This window comes from Micromys minutus (assembly GCF_963924665.1).
Source record: "Micromys minutus genome assembly, chromosome: 32".
NCBI classification, from domain to species: Eukaryota; Metazoa; Chordata; class Mammalia; order Rodentia; family Muridae; genus Micromys; species Micromys minutus.
Window position 1 is genome coordinate 8,402,131 of NC_137967.1, and position 7,002 is coordinate 8,409,132.

Here is a 7,002-nt window from a genome sequence, read left to right on the forward strand (position 1 = left end):
CGAGAGAAGTCAAGACAGAAACTTGAAGCAGGAACTAAAACAGAAACCTCAGAAGAATGCTGCTTACTGGCTTACATCCCCTGGCTTGCTCAGCTATGTTTCCTATACAGCCCAGGATTACTTGCCTAGATATGTCACTGCCCACAGTGGCCAGCGCCCTCCAGCATAAATCATAGATCAACTCAAGTGGGGTTCCCTCCCCTCGAGTGACTCTAGTTTGTATTCAAATATTAGATAGCACAGTAAGCTATACCAGTGGGAGGAAACTCTTCTTATAGATGTCAGATGCTACCTGGTCCCATTTTCAAATCTAGAGTTACTGGGTGATAGAGGTGTGCTAAGACTTAGTTTTGTTTCAATACTTCCATGATAAAAACCACCCTGACAGAAGCATCCTGGAGAGAAAGGTTTCTTTTTAGCACAATTCCGGGTTACAATCTATCAAAGCAGGGAGATTCAAGGAACCCGAAGCCCCTGTTCTCGTCATATCCATAGTCCCAAGCAGAGAACAATAACTTAATGTATTCATGGATTACTCATCCACCCCTCTTGCATTTCAGCTCTTATGCAATCAGGATAATTCAGCTCAGGGGATAGCACTTAGGCCCAGACTGCATCGAGTTAACAATTAAAAACAACCGTCACAGTTAAGATACAAAATTCCAAGTAAGTGGGTAAGGAAGAAGCTGAGATTTGTCAAAGTAAATGTGGCTGTAGATTGAACACATTGTCACCTGCCTAGTCGTATTTAAGGTCTCCAGATTACAGGAATCTGAGATAGATGTGGCTACTTCGGAGAACTCCAGCCTCACACTTCCAACCTTATCCCAGATAGAAAAGTTAAGCATCATTGTAAATCTGCTACCTCGGTGTCTTGTTCCTCCGTCCAGTGGAGCCCACAAACATGCTTTGGGCTTCCCTGCGCTCCAACAAGTTTGCACACTCCCTTTCACCCACGTGACACATTCTCCCTAGGCACTTTACTCTTGAATTTGAGGGCTGCAACATGGTGCGAGGTGACAGAAAAAGGAGCCTACCTCTGTACCTGAGACTTGGTAGGTAATATACAATCTCCTCTGTTCTTGCCCAGCACGGCTGAGTGCTGCACAGCTGGAACAGATGTGTGGGGTGGGAGAACACATGCTCACTGTTTCCCAGGAGCTCCAGCAGCTAAAACATTCCGTTACATGGCCTCCCCTTGAGGTGCCACCTTGAGAGCCACTCTTACCTTCAAGTTTTCTATGCCTAAGTCCCGGACTTCACATCAGTTTTGTTTAATACACTGTCTTCTAAAATCAGCTGAATTCGGTGGTTATTATTTTAACTTGAATGTAACATTTTATTCCGGGTTAAGAATTGGTTTAGTAGTAAAAGCTATACTCAATCATTTTCGGTGTTTTCTTTTTATTAGTATTAATTAATGCTAGCTATATAATACAACCTTTGTTATAATGTTTTTGCCTGTGTGTAATGTGTACTTTCTGTGCCCATCCCCCATTTCCCTTTTTGTTTTAAAATCATTTTGTAATTAATTTATTTCTGTGTGTTTGGGTGCTTTGCCTTCAAGTCTGTCTGTCTACTAATGTACAGAGCCTGCAGAGACCAGAAAGGGCGTCAGAGTCCTAGGTTCTCTAGTGACCAATAGCTATGAGTCACCATCTGAGTGCGAACAATCCAACCTGGGTCCTCTGCAAGAGTAGCCAGTACCTTTAATTACTGATCTATCTCTCCAGCCCCTTACTATCCTATTTTATCTTCCTCTTGCTCCCTCTGTTTATCTTCCATAGCCCTAGTCGTCCCCCTTTTGACTTTCACATTCTTTTCTTCCCGTGAGAAAACATTCAGTATTTGAACTTATAAGCTAAAACATTTTCTTCAGTATTTGAATTTATGGATCTAGGTTACTTTACTTAAATAATGATTTCTAGTTCTGCCCATTTTACACAAAGCATCCTAGCTGCATTCTTCTAATGGCTAAATGATCACTCCCTCTCTCTCCCACTCCCTCTGTCCTCCATTCTCTCTCTCTCCCTCTCCCCCTTTCTCTCTCTCTCTCTCTCTCTCTCTCTCTCTCTCTCTCTCTCTCTCTCTCTCTCTCTCTCTCTCTCTCTCTGTGTGTGTGTGTGTATTTGTGTACCACATTTTCTTCCTCCATTCATTCACTGACAGACTCCTAGGCTGCTTCTATAGCAGCCATTGAGAACACAATAATGTGAACACACAACTGTGTCTGTAGTAAGCCGACTTTGACTTTGATTTTGGGGGAATTGAGGACATGCCTAGAATTAGTTAAGCTGAGTCGCTGACTCAGTTTTATCTTGGTATGTCGACTATGACTTGAGGGCCATCTAGATGTCGCCTTCTTCATGACGTCCTTCGAGATTCTGCCATCTGTTCTGGGTTCCACACTCAAGTAAGGCAGTAGCCATATCCTGGCTCTGGTCTCGTGTGATGTTGCTTAGCTTTTATTCAAAAAGCCATTTTCATTTCGGAAGACACTGTTTAGAACTTTCCCCAAAGTCTCAGAAAATATTATTATGACTAATTTTCTTTCTTTTTAAAAGCAAACTACAGGCTAGAAAGGGGGCATTAAATAGGGAACGAGGCTCTCACCCTAGAATCTGACTAAAGCCTCCTATCATCTGAGAATCAAGAATTTTCCGAGGCTGGGTAATGGCTCAAGTAGATAAAGCACTTGTCACACAAGAATGAGGTGGGGTTGTTTGTTTGTTTATTTGTTTTTATTTGCATCCCAAACATTGACCTGCCTCCTGGTCCTCCCCCCCCCATATCTTCATCTCCATCCCGGCAGCCATGTAAAACAGCAGATATGGCAGCACACATCTATGTTCCCAGCACTAAAGACAAAGAGACAGACATGGGCTGACCTCTGAAGCTCACCGGTCAGTCAGCCTCACTGAATGGATGTACTCTAGGCTCAGCAAGAGACCCTGTCCCCAAAAGTAAGGCAAAGGGTGATGAAGGAAGGGCCTCTGGCCTCTACCAGCATTCACACACACACATGAAAATAAACCTGCATGCACATGTACATACATATAGGAGCATGCACACACAATATACCACATACACAAAGACTAATAAAAGAGTTTCTACATACCTAACATTTACTGTAAAGATTGCTGACCCAAATACTCTCTCTCTCTCTCTCTCTCTCTCTATATATATATATATATATATATATATAGATAGATATAGATATAGATATATATAGATATATATAGATATAGATGATAGAGATAGAGATTAGATGTAGATGTAGATGTAGTAGATGTAGATGATGTAAATGTAGATGTAGATGTAGATATAGATATAGATATAGATTAGATATAGATATAGATAGATATAGATGGAAAATATATATATTCTAATATTTTCCAATGTTAGACTAGCATTCTTGCTTGACTCCTGCTTAAAGCCTGACTGTCTATGACCTTGAGTCTGGCCCTATTCCTTTTCTAGATGGGAATCTCACAAAGAAAACTATCCGTGTCTGTTTACAGTAAAAAGCATCCTTGTGCATAACCCGTGTGAGTCATGGTTTCACCTTATCAGCCGTGACCTCACTCAGTGCACACTGGGAACCATATTGCTATCTGGTTAAAAGGGGAAAAAAAAGTTTCTTGGGGCTTAAAGAGACAGCTCAATGGTTTAGAGCGCTGGATGCTCCTGTTGAGGACCTCAACTGGGTTCCAGTAATCATACAGCAGCATGTGTTCCTCTGTAGTTTCAGTTCCTAGAGATCTGATACCCTCTTTTGGTCCACGTGGGCACTGAACACGCGTGTATGGTAGCAACTGTAAAGACAACTGAGGGCCAAGCACTCTCTTGAAAGGATCACACCCACGCTTGGGTATGTCTTACTCTTTCTCTAACCTTTCTTCCTATGACTGAAATCTATGTTAAAATTCTCATAAGGAACCCCATTGGGACTTTCACAGTCATTTCCTCCCACCTCTCGCCTTCACAAAAATGCCTAAACCCACTGTCTTCTGTGCTTGGCAGACATCAGAAAAGAAACCGCAGGCCCCATTCTTACGTTCTCAGTGCCTTCCAGCTCCAGGATGGAGATTAACAGCACTCTCGTGGATCCGCCATAGACTGCGATCTTTAATTGCATTTTAATGTGATCTCTACTGTCACACAGGAGTGAGGATCTTGATTCACATCTCAGCAGCCATGTAAAACATCGGATGTGGCAGCATGTAACTGTAATCCAACTCTAAAAGAGACAGAGACAGGCTGACCTCTGAAAGTCATGGGTCAGCCAGCCTTACTGAATTGCTGGCCTCTGGGCTCAGCAAGAGACCCTGTCCCCAAACTTTTATCCCCGGAGTGAGAATTTTCATAAAGAAGCTGTGTCTTCGAAGGCTGATTAACTAATCAGAACCCCATTGATCTGAAGAGATTTTTGGAATGTTGCAAGTCCAGGGCCAAATTACAGTTTATCTTGGGCTATCTTTAGCCCCATAAATGGCTATTTCTTGACTGTTTCTTAGAGGGACCTAACATCCTATGTCTAGCAGATAAACATCTCTTGTAATGTATTAGCTTAGCACACCAGTAGATGCCATTAACCCACAGGCTAAGAATGCTACCAGATAGCATCTCAGGCCTATAGCTGAGGTTTCTCCATATAGCCGTTATCCACCTCTCTGATGCTACTAGGAAAGTATTTGAAAGGTGTCTTCATTTGTGGTTTTATGAATTCTTTTACTATTAAAACTTCACAGAACTGCTTCCACATTAGAACGTGGAATCTGAGGTAACTTAAGTCAGTGTTCCTGGGCCATAGCTGCTCATATCTGGCTCCAGAAAATAACTATCCTGTATCCTTTTTGAGATGAGAGTGATGTTTTGGCACTGACATACTCCAGATGCTTCGTTTCCCAGGGCTCTGCAGACCCAGATACTAAGTTCCTCCCAAGAGTGGCTCTAGGTAACGTCTCTGCGATCTCTAACTTTTTCTAAGATCTGAATATTCGTTCCAGTAAAAAGTCCAGTGGGAGCTTCGGGGAAGGAGGATTCTTGGGCTGATAGCACATGCTGCACATTAGCTGTGCTGGAAAGTCTGTTAATAACACTTCACAGTCCTAGACATAGTACATTGCCACTCTTCATCTCGTGCATTTCTCCCCATCCTAGGTCATCCAGAACAGGCGCTACTGCCCTCCTTGCAAGTGAATAAAATGACGCCAGACATGCCAAGAAGTGGCCAGTACAAGGGTAGTTTCCCTGTAATCTAATGCCAGGCTTTTCATTTTCTAAATAAAGGATGGAAATAGGGCAGAGCCTGCATGACATGCCTGAAAAAAACTAAAGACATTCTTACGAGACACTAATCATGTCTTTCCATAAATCAAAGGGTTAGGACACTGGACCCTAGAAAAATGGGAACTTTCGTAAGAATCTGATGCTGAGAGAAGTCACCACCCAAAGGCACATGTCTCCAGGAAAAGAAGTTACACCATGTCAGAGCACCTTAAAAATGAATCTAAAGCTATGTTTATCACAGGTGAGGGTTCTGTTGAGTTACTTTTCTCTGTTTCCTATTTAAACTCTACTCTCACATCAGGACCTCAAAGATGGCCTGGAGGCCTGGGTGGTTAATGTCATTGTGTCTCTTTGTCTATTTTTCTATTGTAGCCATGGTGGATAAATCTCCTTTTTCCACTTTTCACTGTTAACTTGACTCCTTTAATTGCCTTGTTGATGATGAGTAGATGAATCAGGCTCAGTTGGGGCATGGCTGAGTCCCACAAATTTGGTAATGTCCATGCTAAAAGTATTAATCAGAGGGGAGAAAACACCATGCAGAAAGTGAAGAAGCATTGATTGGAACTTTGGAAACTGGATACGAATTTATCCCTGGAAGGAGAAAGACTTGAGTACCACAGGGAACATCTCATTTATTTTATCATGACCATGTAACTGTTGGGGTACAATCTGACTCTGTTTCGAGGTTTGTAGATCCAGATTAAGTATCACTCTGCTTCAAACTATGGATAATATTTTTCTCGTGCCATAAACACGCCATAGCTTACACTATGAACCCATACAAAGAATCTCATTGACGATTCACAGAAAATCATCGCTGCCAAGGCATAGTTGTTCCCTCTAGGCACAGTCTGAACATTGGAATCAAGTAGCAGAGCTGTTACAATGATCTACAGAAGACCTGCAGTCAGTAAATTAAGAAGAATATTATTTGGGATAGCCTGATCTCTGGTAATGTCAAAGAAGCTGTTTACATCCTTTGTAGAAGAAGGATCGATGCTCATCAGACCCTCACTTGAGATTCTAGTCACTGTTCCTTCCTACAATAGCCACACGTGGTCTTAGGAGGCACTAGAAAAGGCAGGAGGTGAAAAGCTGACTGGAGATGAGACTTGGGTGTTGTGGCTGTGTCATGCTTCTGCAAGGAACACTAATAAACACATTGGCTCACTAAACTAGATGTAGGCAAGGTCCTTTATTCGGTTTCCTAGCACCCTTTCTAAAGGATGGGAAAAGTCACATGATAATTGTGGAGTAGTTTCCTTGGAGTCTCGTTGTAAGATAATGCAGGCCCTCCAGGTAATCAAGTCCTAAGCAAAGAAGCTTCATGCAAGGCAGAAATGCACACAGCTCCCCTGATACTTGGAGCTTAGAAGTAGCTTAACTACTGTCATGTAATATATATCAAAAATTGATCAAGCCCTCTACTCTACCCAGACAGAGAAAAACCCCTGTCGTGTAGAAAAACATCACTGTCGTATCCCTCTAATTATGTCACATAACTTAAGTCACACTAATTACAACACCTCAGGTCAAATAGAGGAGCAGGGATTGAAGAAAAGATATACAGAGATTGCCTCACCTGGAGACTCACCCCACATGCAGCCTCCAAACCCAAGCACTATTGCTTATGCTAAGAAGTGTTTACTGGCAGGAACCAGATATGGATGTCTCCTCAGAGGCTCTGCCAGAATCATATAGATACAT